The sequence below is a fragment of the Halichoeres trimaculatus genome, unplaced genomic scaffold (genome assembly GCF_033239565.1).
Source record: "Halichoeres trimaculatus isolate MK-OKI-2021-1 unplaced genomic scaffold, fHalTri1.1 fHalTri1_scaffold_7, whole genome shotgun sequence".
NCBI classification, from domain to species: Eukaryota; Metazoa; Chordata; class Actinopteri; order Labriformes; family Labridae; genus Halichoeres; species Halichoeres trimaculatus.
In genome coordinates, this window is record NW_027437185.1 from 17834557 (window position 1) to 17851011 (window position 16455).

Sequence of the window (16455 nt, forward strand, 5' to 3'; positions counted from 1 at the left end):
CCTGCACAGGAAGGATAGGAGGCTGCTGAGTGTCTCATATGCAAAAGTAACATCCTCTCAAAGTTCCTGAGACAGACCGTGGCACTTAGTCTCCCATTACAAGATATTTGTGTTGGATGAAGCGGCTTTGGACGGAGGAGAGCGTCTGGTTCTGGTGACACTCTTTTTTTTTTTCTGTCTCTTCCCTTTCTTTTCACTTCTCCAGCCACCGCAACAATTCTCATGACAACCATAATGAGCATGCTCACATTCTGCACGATACCACTAATTTGAGAAATTTCCAGCACAAAGACATAATTAGACAAACTAATTAGACGAAGACTTCGCTGCACAGAGATCCTCCGCAGTTCAACTCATCCGCCTACCTGCCGATGACTAAAATAGGAAGCAGCCGTCAAGCCCATCCAAGCTTATTCCCCTCAGTTAGTGCGCTGAGATGTTTGTGAGATGGCGCACAAGGGAGGATAACATGATCCCTCCCGAGGGCTGCAGCCGCTCCTCAGCAGCAGTACAGCAGAGTCTTTGTTGTGGCTTTAGTGTCACACTGGGCTAACAGGTCTTGCCCAGCCACAGATTGTCTTCCTATTTATATCTGAGACAGAGACACAGTATAGATACTGCAAGACCAAAAAAGCTGGCAAGGAACAATCTGTGCAGACCAAGAGCTATACCTAAGACGTGTTAGTAAATCAGTGAGAGCACTCATATGTGCCATGGACACTTAAAAACACAGAGTTTGGGTTGAGGTGTTGGTGGCAAGCTATAGGTGAAGTGGTGGGTTTTCTAATGAAGAATATGAGGAGAGTACTCAGAGAGAGTCTGAGAGGCGAGGGAGGTAGAAAGGTAATTGATTTTAAAAGTGATGGGAAAACCCACAGGTCTCAGGAGGGAGCAGCAGAACCGTCTCGACGGATACAGAAAACCCCGGCTGCCTCAGAGAATAATGGAATTAATTCTTGCTCTGGTTTAAATACATTTTATAATGGGGGCTTAAATTAACATTTCCTAAAGCCCCCAGAGACGGAGTCAAAGTGTAAATTGTTACAAAATGTTTTACTTTTCTCTCGACAATGGAGCCTTTGTCCTGTGAATATGTGTTCCTCGTAGGCATGCTGTGGTATCCAAATAACAGGGTTGGCTTGTTATCATTTTTGTACCACAGAAGAAGAAAAAACACACAATAACTGTGTTATTGTATGAATGCAGAATTACTCGTCCATGCAGAAAAACAAACGTTCGTGCCCACATAAGAGCTCAGGGGTTCACATATGTACATACTCATTCATATTTCCAACTGGCATCCTGGCACTGCCTTCCCTGTTGTCTCAGCAGTTGTAGAGAATCAAAGCCGGAGGAGGACGGAGGTTTCTTATTGCTAATTTTCTTTCAGGTTACAGAGTCCAGGTGGACTCCATGCACCTGGGGATTAACAGTCAGCACAGAGGGCCTCTGTAAGCACTGGCTGCCCCTGAAACAGATAATTTATACACACACTCACATACACAGTATCACACACAAACACGATGCATATATATACCTTCCTTTGCCTCTCCAGAGGCCTCATCACTGAAGTCCAAACACTGCAGCAGCGTACATCTTTGATAGCTGGTGTTAAACCTATTAGATCATATAGCTGTAAAGTATGCACACATACTGTAGACTACAGCTCTCCCTTGACAATGAGTTCCTCTCAATGGAATTACCGGCATAAATAAACCACAAGCCAATCCCAAATATTGCACACAAAAGGGGAAAAGGAGTGCTGATGCACTGGTATACAGTTTATATGCACCCCAGATAGATCTCAAAGGAGCCAGTTATACTCAGCGTCATTTGAATATAAAAGGCAAATACCTGGAGATGCAACACTCCCAGAGTATTCAGCCATTAGTGACCGAACATTTCTTTATTGTGAAAGTAACAGAAAGAGCAAAAAATGCTTACACTGGAGATTGTTTAGATCACTGGACACAATGAAACAGATGTGGGAAAAACATTTCTTCTTTGTTTTTCATAAGATTCCACTTTATGAAAAAATCTAACTTCAAGCCTTAAAATCAACATTTTTTTTTATAAGGGCTTAACTTTTTAAATCCTGTGCAAATGTTCAAAAGTTCGTAAAATACACAAAATATAAGTGTTCATTTCTCAGTCTGTTACATATCTACTGTGATACAAAGTAGATCTGAGTTAAACAGCAGATATTAAGTCACGCAGAGGCTTATGTCAGTGGAATGGGCCCAAAAAATAAACAGATTTTCTTATGATTTACTTGAACTTCCTGAGAAACAACTTTCTCATACAGATTTTAAAAAAGTGAAATAAAAGTAAAAGCAAGATTTGAAGATGTTCAATGTGGGCTTTGTTTAGTCTGCCCTCAAGAAGAGAAGAAGGAGACAACCGCTAAGAATGTGTAGGGATGGGTACTTTTTTAGGTACCATCCGAATACCATCTGTAGTACTGATTACTGTTTTAAGTAAAATCAAATAGTACCATGTTTAGGTACCTAAACACATCCTTGTGACTGTGAGGGAGTGGAAGAGTAGACGATTTTTCATGCTGGACATGAACACAGCATTGCAAGTTTTTACATTGAAGAATAAATACATTTAATTTAAAAACTATCAGATTTTAATACCAAACAAATTAACATTTATTATTACCACATTAACACACAAAAGTACCAAAAAATTGGTAACGTTGAGTAGGGATGGGTACTGAATTAGGTACTTTTATAGGTACCAACCAAATTCTGTCAAAAGTACCGGGTACCGGTTCACGTAGAATCAAAAGGTACCATGTTTAGGTACCTAAATGCATCCTTGTGACTGTGAGGTAGTGAGAGAGTAGGCTATTTTCCAAGCTGGACGTGAACACAGCATTGCAAGGTTATATCTTGAAGAATAAATATGTTAAGTAAAAAAAAAAATTGTTAAACAAATTGCTATTTTTTACCACATAAACAAAAAAAGTACCAGAAATTGGAACCGTTGAGTACCGGAACCAATTGCCAGGTACCGGGTATCGGTACCGTATCGTTTCGAATGTGAAAGGTACCCATCCCAACGTACCCAACGTTGAGTAGCGATACTTCTGAGGTATTCATATCAGGACATTAAAAGACTGACTGGCTCTCATCACACAAAGATATCTGTCAATTAATGCAAAATGTTTGATCGTTAAAGAATTGTGTTTGCCTGTTATACAGAAATCTGTAAAGATGCAAACAGTTTTCAGTATCTATTTATTTTTGCTCTCCAAAAGCTTGTTTTTCCTGCTCACCACAGCCTGAAAACATGATCACTCAATACAACTCAGTCTACAAAAGTACCACAGTTGGAAGCCAGATCACTTGGCATGCTGAAGATCCAGACCACAAGTATTTTTACGTAGAATCTGTAACTAGAGAACACACTTAAAGTAATGCTAGAGTGATCAACTATTGGTTGACATATCATTTCAGCCCTAAATTTTAACACAAAGCAAGTAAACAGGAGCTGAACTCCTGTGAGACACATTTCCTAATTTCCTTAATCATAATCCCAACCATTAAAATCCTGTGGTTGACCAGGCTTAGGCTTTTAGTATCCATAGTTGAAGACTAGCTCAGACAGTGTTTATTATTTTTCTGATTATTATTATAATTATTATTACTTTATTTAATTTTTATGCCTTTAAGATGTTTTTGTTGTTCTTGTTTAGCATTTGAAGAAATACAGCGAATTAGGATGGGAAAATCCTGTTATCATTTGGTCTTGTCAATCAGCCTTGCCAGCGTAAGAATCAACCCCTGAAGATTATTCAAAAATGTCATTAATCAGATTAATCAGTCTACCTCTAAATCCATTATAAGAAATGAGGCAAAGTAACTGACTGATTTGAAACAAAAAATGGACGTCATCTCGTTCGGCTCGAAGTGAGGCTTCCTCAAACTCCGCTCCCCCTGGGGACTGGCTGTGGGATAGGTCAACAATTTAAACGACAGAAGATAAATACACCTCAGAGAAAGGTTTTTCACATTTGTCAAGTGTGGTGATATGAAGGTATTAATGAGCTGCATTGAGTTCAAGTCCTCTTTTTTTCTGAGAAGTGTCTTTTTCATTTGGTATTAGATGTTAAAAGACGAGGTTTTACGTCACATTTCACAGAGACTGATGGCAGCAGTTCTTGCATAGTTCTATCAGGAATAGTATCTGTCAAAAGAAAAAAATTAGACTTTTTTTGTTTGTTTGTTTGTTTGTTTTACTGCAGCTCTACTCAGATTCTACCAGTGCGCATACTGACTGCAAATTTTACAAGATGGCGGCGCATCAGAAGGAGGGTATGTACAGTCTATGGTTAATACATGACAGCCAGGTTTGGCTTTAAAGAGTTGGAAAAGGGTTCATGACCAAGGCATCACTCCTCACTTTAAAGTGTCACAGCTTCAGAAAACATCACCTTTGCTTTCCTTTCATACATGGAATCAGCAAAAAAAATACATTTCACAAAACTATCAAAAGTAAATAAATAAATAACATACATACACGAATGAAATGGTGTAATTCAAATAAAAAACAATGCTTAATACTCTCAAGAACAGAACTGGAACAAACACAGACAGCCTGGAAATTATTCAGCAAAATCCAGATCTGCTGAATTCTAGCTGTACACAAGATACTACAAAGAATCTCTGAGGCTTTGTGTGACTAAATGATGAATTAGCTCTTTTATCAGCGGCGGCTACGCTGAGGTGCATATTTGACTCCTTGTGGAGAGCGTTTTAGTGGCTCTGCTGTGATATATGCGGGCTGTATTCTGACAGTGTTGCTGAATGATGACTAGGGGAAATGGGTTAGAAGAGCACTGAGAGATAGTGAGTTGAAAAATGTGTATTTGTGCATGACAAAGCTCTGGCACATCAGTGAGTGTTGCTGTCAGGGGCGAAGCAGGCATCTTGGCCCTTCATGTCTCTTTATGCTACAATTAACTGCTTCTTTATGACAGCAAAGACTGGGTCAGTGTCATAATATAAAACAAATGTGTGTGTGTGTGTGTGTGTGTGTGTGTGTGTGAGTGTTTGACAAAAAGTGGAGTCACAAAGCAGCAGAAAAAGCCAGAGCCAGAGGAATATCTTAACGGGGCATGCAGCTAGCACACAAACAAGCAGGAAAACACACAGCTGTACATCCTAGGAGCCAAAGAGCCACAGTACACACTTCACGCACTCATCTGTGATGCATCAGAAATGAGAAGTCCTAATTATTATTTCCATTGTGCCCCACTCCGGTGACAAGGACCACTAGCTGTGAATGATTATAATTATTACTCGTGGAAGAATAGCAGTCATGCTGTTGTATCATCAGCAACATCATCCAACAGATCAGGGTCAAATCCAACTTGAAATTCATGTATGCAATTCAATTCACAATCTTGGGTGTTAAGATATTCAAAAACAGTTCTCATTTGACTCCTGCTCAGATGTGTTGTGCATGGATGATGTTTTGCCTGAGGCGTTCAATGGTAAATGAAAAGTAAAGCGCCAATCGTCAGCTGACTGTATCTGACAGGAAGTCTATTGCATCTGCTCAACAGGCTTTTGTCGTCCCGCGCTCTGCATCAGCCGCAACGTGTGATGGAACAGCCATTCCATTCAATTATCACTAATGTTTGATTAGGGCACGAATGGCGCAGTCTTCACAAACAGCAGCACAATTAAAGTGAAATGAATTACAACAAATCATAGGCCCGACGCAAGCAGTGCAATAGATTTCAAACACTCAACTTGTGTGCCATGAAAAGATTTGCAGCAAAATATAGCCTGTCTGGTATTTGCACATAAATTCACAACATCGTTTAGAGTAGAAAACAAGCCTGTCTTGAATGGCTGGTAATTATGTACAGCAGCAAATAAAGCATGGTTCTTTTCTGAGGCTCTGCTGCCTTGTTAAGTGGTGAACAGACAAAACAGCATTTAGAAAATGAAAGGTGCAGGGAAACATCCAGGGCACAGCGAGCTTCTCTCCCATTAGAAACAGCTCTGTCTGTATGTCTCACGGCCGTTTGTTTGTTCCAACTGGTGGTGCTGGGAGGACGCACCCTGAACCCCCACCACCTACAGTAACTATGTCTCTCCCTTTTTTCTGTCCCCTTTCTCCTTCCGTCTATCCAGCGCTTTTCCTCTAATCTTCCCACTATGTCCAACCCCCCTCTTCTCTGCAGCTCCTCTCTGACAGTATACATCCTTCCTTATGTTGTGCTTCTTTTCTCATCATCCACCTCTTTTTTTTTCATCTCCTTCTCTCCATTTTCCCATGCACCAAATCAAAGATTCGGCTAATGAAGGTGGCTTTTTATTCCTGCGTTCATGATGCTGACAGCACATACATCCAGCAGAACATGAATACGGGGCTTTCAAAGGAATAAAAATAAAGTTCAAATTAGACAAGAGGGGATGAATCTATTAGGGTTATTATATAACAAAAAAAGAAGTGATGTTATTGTCACTGTGTGTGCCGTTACAAAGGGAACAATGCATGGGAGCACACTGTGTGAAACCAATTAAAATCCAGCCCTGTCATATAGCTTCCACCCTCCCAAGTCATGTTGTGAAAATGTCGCTTTCACACCATTCATATCAGTGCACCTGTGTCCACTGCACTAAATCCCCTCCTCTTTCCTTCGTCTCCTTTTCAAATTTCCCTGTGTCACAATCTCGCTATCTGCTCCAAGAGTCCCACGAGTTGGAACATGAGGGGGCCCGAGAGAGAGCGGCAGAGGAGGAACAGGGGAAATTTCACATTATCTATCCATCTGTAATAATACGTGGGGTTCTGTATAATGGGTCTGATGTGGAAGCAGGAAATGAGCTATGAAACGTCAAGCCCGGGTGCTTGTGGTCCCAGTGGCTACCAGCAGCCTACACACTGAGATCAAGAAGGGAACGTGGAAAAGTGGTTTAATAGGCCCAGGTTTAATTGGACTTTTATTTGTTAATGACAGAAATCCTGATGCACTAGTTTAATTATCCTGGCAGAACTAATTCATGAACACTGGACCGGGCATTCAAGCAGCATCCAACTGCTTTCCTCTCTGTTTTTTCAAGCCTGCCATCCTCAAAGTGTTCATCCACAGGAATCTCTCTAAAAGGACTTGTAAGGCATGTGATGGTTTCAGTGTGCTTTATCCAGCCCGCTGAAATGAATGAATCCAGAGGAAAAAAGAGAACGTGGAGGCCATTTTTTTCTTCCTAAAGTGCTGGGGCCCACCCAGATCCTATATGTGAGCATGTCCATGTTTGCCAGGCGCCTCAGAGTGCAGAGAGGCCCTCCTCAGTTCGTGAAGGAGGAGGGGGGTTCAGCTCCCCCTGCAGAGTGCTGGTCCAAGACAACCACAAGCAGCCTCTGCTCACATCTACACCCAGCTCAATCAGAAAATTAACTGCTCAGTCAAGCAGCAGCCAATCAAGACAGAGATCCTAAATGTCTTCCTGATGGCGCTGATTCTAATTCATAACATGACTGCGCTGTAACAGTTTTGCCTCAGTGTTTCACGCCTCGAACTGGCACACATTTGCTAAAAACGGGGCATTCTTTAAAGTAGATTAGCACAGTTTGCCTGTCAGCTACAGATGTAATTTTTGCATCGCTCAGCCACTTTCTGCGTATGTGTGCAAGAGAATGTGTTTGTTTACGTGTGTGTGCATGAGTATGCCAGTAGCCTGTGACTACAAATGTGTGCGTGTGTGTCTTCCTGGAGCAGCTCTTGTCTGGGGGGGGGGGGCAAAGCAGGCAGCAATGAGCTCAGCAGCGCCTCAGTCCCTCAGGACATGCTGCAGCTCTCTGCTCGCGGCCATGAAAAGCAATCAGAGCCCAGCCTTCTCCCCTGGACTTACCTCTGTCTTTAATTACAGAACTCAGCAGCAGAAGCAGGACAGAGAACGAGTGCCTCTGCTGGGCCACAGCCAGCATGTCACAGCCCAAAACGCAGGGGCTTGGGTCGACGCAGCGGGTCTCCGCATACAGTGACCTGACATTAAATCTACAGACAGTCCTGATGGGCTCAGCATGCTTCTGCAAAGACTGGGATGGAGCCAAGGTGCTCCTGTACTGTAGTGATACAATGTGCAAGGGAAGCGGCAGACATAAAAAACACAGCAGGGCTCTGTACAGGCAGGGAAACCCCCTTCTGTATGCCTAATGAGATGTTCTAACCTTTTTATAGAAGTCTGAATGTACAGTACATGCTAACAGCTAACACCTTTACATTGAAAGATGGTCTGTCACATGAATAAACATTGTTTTACTGCAGCGCTGTGTCCTGAAGGTTCCTTTCCTTTTTTTCTAATCTGTTATAGGGATCAGAAATACAAAATCTGAATCAAACCTGTCTCCTTCATTTATGAATAACCACTCCACATGGTTAAAAAAAGGACAATTGATGGAGATCAGTACATTCTGTATAATCCAAACTCTCTCCCACTCGATAGACATGGTCATAGTAGAAGCCCAACACATGTGCCTAAGGCTGAAGCAGAGGAGAAGCCACAGAGCACACATGGGCAGGGGAAGATAAGAGGCTATGTACACAAGCTGCTGGTTTTTATTGCAGCAACATAACGCTCGGGTAGCATTTTAAACACATTTCCAGAAAAAGCTTCCAGCACTGTCCTTGCTACGGTGGAGCAGAGCCATGGTGTTGAAATGTGTCTTTGGGCTCAATTTCTCACCAGATTTCAACTGAGCACAGATCATCACACGAGAGGAGATGCTGTGTTGCAAAGTACGTAAAGACAAAGTAAAAACAAACCAAGGTGGGACATCACAGAATGAAGATGCTGTTATACATAAAGCACATTCTAGTTTGGATGGCTATTATCTTAAATCAAGAGCAAGAAGGCCATCTCTGGACGTCACATGGCCTCGGACCCTTTGGTGTGATGGCACACATGATAACACATGATAATGACTCCCACATCAGCATGTCAACTCAATTTGGCTCTCTTATGGGCTCTCTTTGACTCAATCAATGCATGGCCTTCCATCTGGTTAACACTGCTGTCTTCACATTAGAGGGTAGTGACGGGAGTTTTCCAACAGCTCCCGACAAATACCTCAACAAGTCTCAGATTACATTCTGTTTTTGTTTTTTTTTTTAAATAAACATCCAACAAAGAACCAAAACGCAGACTGCAAAGGCCAAAAAGGTTTCATACTAAATGTTGGTGTGCAGAGCCAAGCTGGCAATGAGGACACAACTGTAGAGTGAAAAGGTACAGAACATGTGGAAAACAACTTGCGCTCAAAAGTTATGCCTTACTGTTGTTTTAACAACTGATCAAAGACAAAAAGCCGGCTGAAGATTTGAAAACATTTCTGTTTCACTTTTAAAAATATTACTTAAGATTTATCTTAAGGTAAATTATCAAACAGGAACTTAAATTCAGAATGGAAGGACAGGAGGTTTTCTTTGTTTGTTTTTGTTGTTTTTTTTTTATATATATAAATTTATCCAAGAAGAAACAAAATCCAGATAGAAACTTCCAAAAGTTTAACATCACTTTTATCAAGCAAATTTTAACCATGTACACAGACAGCCCACTACACACCTACAACAGCTGTATCAAAATTTGACATTATATTTCTGTTCTGTGGGGGATCCTTTAATGTAGACCATAATCCAGACTGTAAAATAAAAAAACATTACTAATGTACATATGAATATGACTTTTTGTGTCTTTCAACCAAAATAAGAAACAAAATGCAGACCAATCACAACCATACACACCAGTAAAAGCCACACATGGGCTAGGACGATATCTGTACCCTGAGAACATTGTTAAATGTGTCATCCTCTTCTTATTTTGAAAGTCCCATTCTGCAAGCATTCCATAAACGCCAGCCAGGAAATCCCAAGCTTGTTAAGATTTGATCCAATTAAATCCCATTCTGAATCAAAAGTTAACAACTGATCCTAGCACCTCCTTGGAATCAGAGCACAGAGGCTGATATTATTATGGGCTGCAGCTCATTATTCTTCAGTATACACAGCTTGTCTGGCTTGCACTGTGGCTGCCTGGGCCATCCAGTAAACATCTGTCATGAGGCATCCTTAAAGGGGAGCAGACACAGTAAGCTACTGATCTAGTGACCCGACAGTGCAGGCATTCATAAATGGCTCTCTGCACCTGTGCGTGCTCTGCTATAGTGATGTTCAGGCCAATTTTGATGAACTTGTGCTTATAAACCGTCTGAATCATTTATTCGCTATGTCACAGTGGAGGGGCCTAGCTATAAGATGATGTGTTATCCCATTGGGTTTCTATAGCCCATTCATGAATTATTCATTAGTTTAGACTATGGATTATTCTGCTTTTATTCATTCCTTATTCATTTTTGGGAAGCACTGCTCGGGATGCACACAGCGTTGATTCAAAATGACGTCCTCACACAGGCCACTGTTTGGCTTCAAAACATACAAACAGTGCTTCGATATGAACAACCACACGTGGCATTTGTGTTTGGGGTTCATTTCGGGGCCCCAAGCGAATAAGTCATCGCCTTTGCTGCAAAGAAGTGGGGGTATTTTTCGCAGGGAATGGGTAATCGATGGAGCAGAGACGAATGAATGTAGGCTACGACAGCTGTCCCGAGGAGGCAGGGCAGCTACTACACCGCATGCTTGGTGTGTTCTCCCTTTGAATAAAAATGTCCGATCGGATCAAAGCAAAGCAAGGCAGCAATATAAATCTGAGTGTTTAAATGAAGCTGTCATGTGCATATCTAAGAGAGCTCGTTCGCTGAATTCACACACACACACACACACACACACACACACAGCACGCTGAGCAGCAGCAGCATAATAACGTTTTCACTGCCTACCTCCGGAGCGTCTGCGCCCAAACTGCGTTTTTCCCCCGCCGCAATGGGATCCTCCTCAGCCGCTTCGGACAGTATCAGAGATGCGTCTTTCCCCCGAAATGCAAACACTTCCCCTGCATGTTCCCCCCACCCACCCTCCCTCTCCCCGCCACCACCAGCAGCAGCAGCCCGGGCCTCCAGTGATAGCAGGTGGACGCGCCTCTCAATGATGGAGACAGCGCGACTCTCCTCTCCCCCGCCGCTCCATTTTCAATTACGGAAGAATTCGTATTCCAGGAAACGCGCTATCGGGCAGCCAGCATGTCCTAATATCGCCTCTTTTCTCGGGACAAACAGAGGCCGTCGCCTCTCAAACTCCCGATCCGCGGCGCCCCCTCGCCTGTTATCAAGCTTTTACGAGATGCTTGATGTTGCCATTGTCACGGCGTATTTTTTCTTCCTTTTTTTGCAGCTGGACCTCTCCCCCTCCTTGCGACGCGCAGTCTCGTAGGCGCGCACTTTGCCTGCTCCCCCTCCGATTCTTCTCGGTCCGACCTATGAGCGCGCGCAGCCAGCCGACGCAGGGCCACGCACTGCTTTGACGGACGCGCTGAGCAAATCAGGTAGCCTACTCCAAATAGGACTGTATCATAACAGGGCAACTGCAATGACATGAATAATGAATACGCTACTCATGTATGCCTGTGCTGGCTGATAGGCCCACTTGCAACACTCAGCGGACTGCAAGCAGTGTTTAGACTGACTTAAAGAGTCTCCCTCTCTCCCTCTTTTTCTCCCTCTTTCTCTCTCTGTCAAACGTTCTGTCCTTATGGGATCTGAAACTGTAATAAACAGAAAACACGTTGCAAATTCTTTGAAATAGCCCTAATGAACTCATATACATAAATGACACAGTGTTAAATACTAAAAAAAAAGTGAATCATGAGGTGTTTCAATTAACTGTTACAAAGATAAGAATAAAAATACTAATAAAGTTTGCTGTAAATGTCCTTTAAGTATGAGCTAGATGAGTCAAGTGAAGACTTAAATTAAGCACAAATCTTAAGCATGCTGTGCCCAAACACCTTTCTTTAAAAACGGACAGGTAGCAGTATTTTCATTAGTTGTCAGCCATTTAAAGCCATTTAATGAATAAGTTTGGCAATTAATCAATGATTGGAGGAAAAGATGGGTTAAAAAAACATTATGATGACTGATTTAGTTTTCTCTTTTCACATTTTGGTTTTAGTTAGCATGTGCTCTGCTTCTGAGCCTTTGGTAGACCACTGAAAAGTACTCAATGTCTCATTTTTTCTATTTTGGCACATTATATCCTACAAAAAGCGTTAAAGCTCCTGTGTGGAACTTTGAGTTCTTGCTTACACTGTCATCCCCTGTAAACAGAGCGGTAAAAAAAAAAAACTTCTATTGAGCTAAGAATATTTATTGCCCTTTTATAGCAGGGTTAGGAATTATTTTATGTACGGGGGAAAAGATTTTTTGAAAATGTTAGGATTTTACATCTACAATCAAAACCTCATTCAAACAGGATAACAACTCTCCTTTCAAGAGTTTACAGGCCAAGATAGGCAGGCTAGTACAGAGTGCCTGACCTACAAACAATAGCCACACAAACAGTAGCCTACAAAATTCATGTCCACAAAGCATTTAAGTGCATGACAGCAGAAAAAAACGGAAATTTTGTCAAAATTACCCAAAACCACAAGAACATAAAGCGGAGCGTATGCAGCTGGGTTTCTCTGCCTCTATAACGCCTTCAAAGTAGACTTTAAAATTAAAGTCTACAGGAATTTTGGTTACTTGTAAGTCAACACTAACTCAAACTGGGGGGTATTCCACGAAGCTGGCTAAAGAAGGCTGGGCTATCGCCGGTAAGCGTGGCTTGAATAAGCTGCCACTTCAATCTTAGCTGCAAGTCGTTCCACTAACGAGGCTCAGCTGATTTTCAGAGACGCTTATTCAAGCCAGGCTGATCCAAGCTGCGGCTAAGCGCGCGTCCGCGGTAGATAAAAAGCCCCGACGTGTCGATTGTCGAAATGACCAAATCATGTCAAAACCGAGAGCGGAGACGTTTCCCTCAGCGGAGAAAACACCCCTCATAGAGTCGTATCATGACTACAAGGTGAAAATCACATAAAAGGGTAACACGGTGGCAATAATTAAAGCCAGAGACGCTGCTGGTTCAAGAATATCATGCTTTTGTGTCAAATCAACACTGACTGTTTCTGCTGAGTTTGATGACCTTTTTCTTCTCACTCTGAAGCTCCTCACACTGCTGTGGCCCAGAGGAGATTCTTCTTGATTAAATTAAAGCTGTTCATATATATAGGCCTATATACTTCATGGGGTGATGTTTCATCAAACACTGACTAAAACAGCAGAAAAAGACATGTAGATGAGATGTCATTTTTTTTCATTAGAGATGATTCAGCTGTCAGATGAGATGTGTCAGTGATACAGTGCCCTATATTTAAATAAGGAGGAAGACACAAAGCTATCTCACCATGTGGAATCACCTTTACATTATCATCATGATCAGAACGGACCAGAACGGTAAAGGAGGGTATTTCTATGGAAAATTGTGGCTGTTGTCACCTTTTATATCATAAGACAATTTCTGCCTTTATTGTGTTATATGTTGACTGTACTTCGAGAGAGACAGAAGAAAGAAAATCAATTATTTTCAAATAGTTACCACTGGTGGGATCGAACCCACGCCGCAAATGAAACGTGGATCACCGTGCGGCTGTGCCCTACTCTCTAACCTCTCAGCCACCAACTTTCTTATTTTGTGGATAGACAGTCTACTATCTGACATGTCTTAACTCACGGTTATTCCAGTCTAGTATAACTGGGGGCGGTTCACCTGTCAAAGGATCACGCAGGTGTCCTAAAGCGAGCTCAGGGAGGACGGAAACCTCCCGTGGAGCTGAAGGACAAAAGCTCGCTTGATCTTGATTTTCAGTATGAATACGGACCGTGAAAGCGGAGCCTCACGATCCTTCTGACTTTTTGGGTTTTAAGCAGGTGTCAGAAAAGTTACCAAAAGGTCTCAGTTTATGGTTCTGAACAAAAACATCAAATATTACAGGTATAGATTAATTTAATGTGACACCTGCAGTTCACAAGGCGTCTTTTAGAAGCCGGTCAGACCTTCTCTGAGACGCAGCTAAGGTAAGCCTGACGTTTAGCCTGACCGGGACCAGGCTAGTCGCACTGGCTAATTTACCATGGTTACCAAGCTACGCTAGCCCTAAGCCTCGTTTGTGGAACCCAACTCTCGCTAAAGTTAGCGCGGCTAACCCAAATAAGCCAGGCTTTGAGCTAAGCCAGCTTCGTGGAATACCCCCCTGGGCACCTCCACCTTGGCTCAGTGCCAGTGGAAGCCACACCCACTGCTTCCGACCAAGATACGTCAGTAATGTTCACTCGCCCAGCAACCACCTGTAGCCTCGCGTTTCTACGAGGGAGAGACTTGAAAGCCGTGCACCTGACTTAGCATGTTAGCATGTTAGCACAAGCTAATCACTGTGTTATTTGACACATACCTGCTCAGCAGAAAGCCAACTCGCGTCGCTCTTCGTCTCCTGCAGCTCTTTAAGTTCCCGAAAGTGAGTGAAAGTGAAAAAAAAACTTTATCGGTTTGGCGTTTCGTTTCACTTTGGTTGTGTTTTTCTTGCTCTGTAATACTTCCACGACCATCGCCGGTACTTTCTTCCACTCGCTACTAGCAACATGCAAAGTCACCTGCGCACTGGCTGTGCTGTGATTGGCTGTTGTAACCACGCCCCCCCCCCCCCCCCCCCCCGCCCATAAACGTTCCAAAACATCAACACAGGAGAGGGTTCGATCCAGATAGAGGTCCAAAAGAAATTATTGAGCAGTATTATTCCTGTTAATGTTGGTCTTATATTTTTTGGACATCTCTGAAGACTTAACCTATAAAATCACGCAAAGAGATCAGTTCATTTTTCTTCAGCTCTCATTTCTCAACATGTTCCAAATAAAGGGGGCAGCACATTAACTGACACCTACCTGTGTAAGGCATTCAAAGTGGTGAATATTTTCTCATCTTTACCTTTGATTTTGATTTCATTGCCTGCCTGCTGTGCAAAACCCTTTTTTTTTTTTAAATAAAGGTTGTAAACATCATTGTGATTACTTGTATTGACCATTTGATTGACTGTTTCAGCTCAAGTATTCTTGCAGGACTTGAAGATTTGGGAGTGTACCTCTGGAAATAAATATGCAGACATCTTGATGGCCTTCAGTTGCTGTTATCACCAGAGAGAAAGTCTTTGTCTGTGTAATCTTAATATGTGAGGAGAAAAAAAAACAAAGTATTCAAAGTAAAGATTGACCTCTTGTTGTGTGAACACATGATTGAGCTGTAATGGCCTCCAATAAAATGAGACAGAAATTGTCCTTCTGCTGCAGCTCGGTCACACACATCATTACCACTATCACATAGAAAGATGAATTGGTATGGCTTGTTGTCATTGAGCTTTTCTCTCGGTTAATGCACAGATACACACACACACACACACACACACACACACACACACACACACACACACACACACACACACACACACACACACACACACACACACACACTCAGTACCTCTAAATTATCCCTTTTATTAGATGTCAAGTCTTTATTTTATAAGACATGTTTTCACTCTCCTCTTAAGGAACAAGAACCATGCTAATGAACCTCAAAGTGACTCCATAGTAACACAAATTTTGCCTTGGTTTCTCAAAACACCTTTTGCTCTGCTGTTATCATTTTTAAAGATAAATTAGAGGCAGAAAGTTATTTAAAAAACCTAAGATTGATGTGAGAAGAATATTTTTGTGTTGCTTATTGCACAGGTTTTTATACCTTTACAGAAAACAAAGATGATCTGCATCATAAATGTTTGTTAACACCTCGTCATTCAGATTGTATCCTTAAATGCTGCGATGAAGCAGAAACTTTTTTCTAAATCCAACTGAATTAATGACATTTGCACACAGGAATTACTGAGCGATAGTGATTTAGCATTTATATAAGCATCAAATTTCAAACAGTTTTCTCTCTTCATAAAGCAGATACCAGTAAACATGGGTTAAAGACATTAAAACATCAACTAATATCAGCTGTTGCACAACAGATAAAGAGATGAATCAAAATGAGGAGTAATACATAAAAACATCAACAAATCAAATTCAAATGAGTGTGAGTTCAAGGAAACATATACTAGATAGTTGCCCTGTCATTTGGAAACATACTTAATAAATTAGCAAAATTTTAAGGGATAAACCATATTCTTTTTTTTTTTCCTCAGGCCACACATCTTGCCCTCATTCCTCTGGGATTATGTAGCCTGAGAATATTCAAAGAAAGTGTCTTAAGTTTGTTTAAGTAAAAAAAGGTTTAACCTGTGATGCTGTGGAGAAAGTTTCCAGTGGAAGGATTCTTGCTACAGTGTCTAGTGGGAGCCTGGTCTTTGATCCACATGACTAGCATGCTTCTCTGAACACAATGCAACATAGACTGAGGATACTTAATCATGCAAAAAAACAAATAAAACAAACTAAAACAAGTTCAAA

At 41.8% G+C, this 16455-nt stretch overlaps 1 protein-coding gene across 3 annotated transcripts in view; it reads right to left on the reverse strand.

The window, feature by feature from the left end:
• nexmifb (neurite extension and migration factor b) overlaps positions 1–14580 on the reverse strand; it is a 66521-nt gene extending 51941 nt beyond the window's left edge. For 2 of the 3 annotated variants that reach the window (XR_012598403.1, XM_074673851.1), the window contains exon 1: positions 10861–11440. The gene's annotated coding sequence lies outside the window, so the exon portion shown is untranslated. Of the gene's footprint in view, positions 1–10860; positions 11441–14408 lie in introns of those variants that run through there. The other variant, XM_074673852.1, reaches the window with a different exon arrangement.
• Between the last annotated feature and the right edge of the window lie 1875 nt (positions 14581–16455).